This window comes from Pteropus medius, unplaced genomic scaffold (assembly GCF_902729225.1).
Source record: "Pteropus medius unplaced genomic scaffold, Ma_sr-lr_union100, whole genome shotgun sequence".
In the NCBI taxonomy this organism is placed as follows: domain Eukaryota; kingdom Metazoa; phylum Chordata; class Mammalia; order Chiroptera; family Pteropodidae; genus Pteropus; species Pteropus medius.
Genome location: NW_024346667.1, coordinates 12715289 through 12716550, shown reverse-complemented (window position 1 = coordinate 12716550; position 1262 = coordinate 12715289).

Genomic DNA, 1262 nt, shown 5'->3' with positions numbered 1-1262 from the left:
GGGGAAAGGTTGCTTTTCTTTTATGGGCCAGGCATAGGAGGATGTAAATGAATGCTCCCTAATTAGACAGAAAATAAATCGGTCACTTCCTTGTGATCTCAAGGACCTGGAGGGTTTATGCTTCCTTCGACGAAGTTATAACCACATAGGCAAATGTGTTTTGGCCCAACTCTGAGCAGTGACAAAAGTCTAAAGCCCAGAGGCCTCATCCACAAAGACCTCGGCGGAAGGCCAGGCCCCCACAGGCAGGAAAGGAGGGAACTTTTCTCTGTCCAGCTACGCCTCTCCCCAGGAATGCATACGAATACTGCCAAGGCCTGACGCGGCCTTCCTGCCACACTTCTTTGAGACAGTTCTGAGATCGTGGACTCTCGGGCAGCTTATACACATGCACCACACGCTCTGTAGGCACATGCACGTGCACATACGTGAACCCACATGGAAAAGCCCATTCCATGTTCCGGAAAAAAAAAATACAAAACTGATTTCTTTTTCTTTATAGAAATCATTCATCACAGTAACTGAAAAAGTTAGAATCAACTAAAGCTGAATGATTTAGTTGAAATTCTTCGGTTCGATTAAATTGGAGTCAACTGGGCGATTTAGTTGCTCAGTTAACCTAATGCTTCCTTCTTTCTTTGTTTTCTAAGGGAAAACTGAGCTCAAGGCATGAATTTTGGGATAGGTTAGCTGCCTCGGCTATTTTGCTTAGTTCATCCCAAGAGAATCTTATTTTGGGATAAGGCAGGAGGAGAAAGAGAAAGAGATCAGAGAAGAGAGGTAGATGGGGAAAGACAGATATGTTTTCTTATTTGTTGTCAGATGTGTTAGCTTCCCTATTTCCACAGTGAACACAAACAACTAACGTAGTCAATTTAACTTTATGAAGTCCCTGCCTTGTGTGGGTCAAGAGATACCCATGAGTCAGCCGTAACCTAACCTGTGTTGACAGCTCCCCAGAACAACCTTCTGGCTTACTATGTGTATACAATATCGTTTGCAGTTTTACTCATTATCTACTCTTCTCCTTGCTATCCGCAAGGACCCCTGGGTGTAAAACTCAAAGTCTCCACTGACACTGCCGTGCACAGTAATGTCTGATGCCTTCATGGGCTCAGCAGCGATCACAGAGGCCTGGAGAGCCTGGGCTGGCTTGAGATGGCCTGACCCAGCCCCAGGCCTCCTCCCTGTAGCAATACCAAGTGCTATTACATAATCAATGGACAATTTATAATTTTATTTTTTATGATTATTTGTTTCTA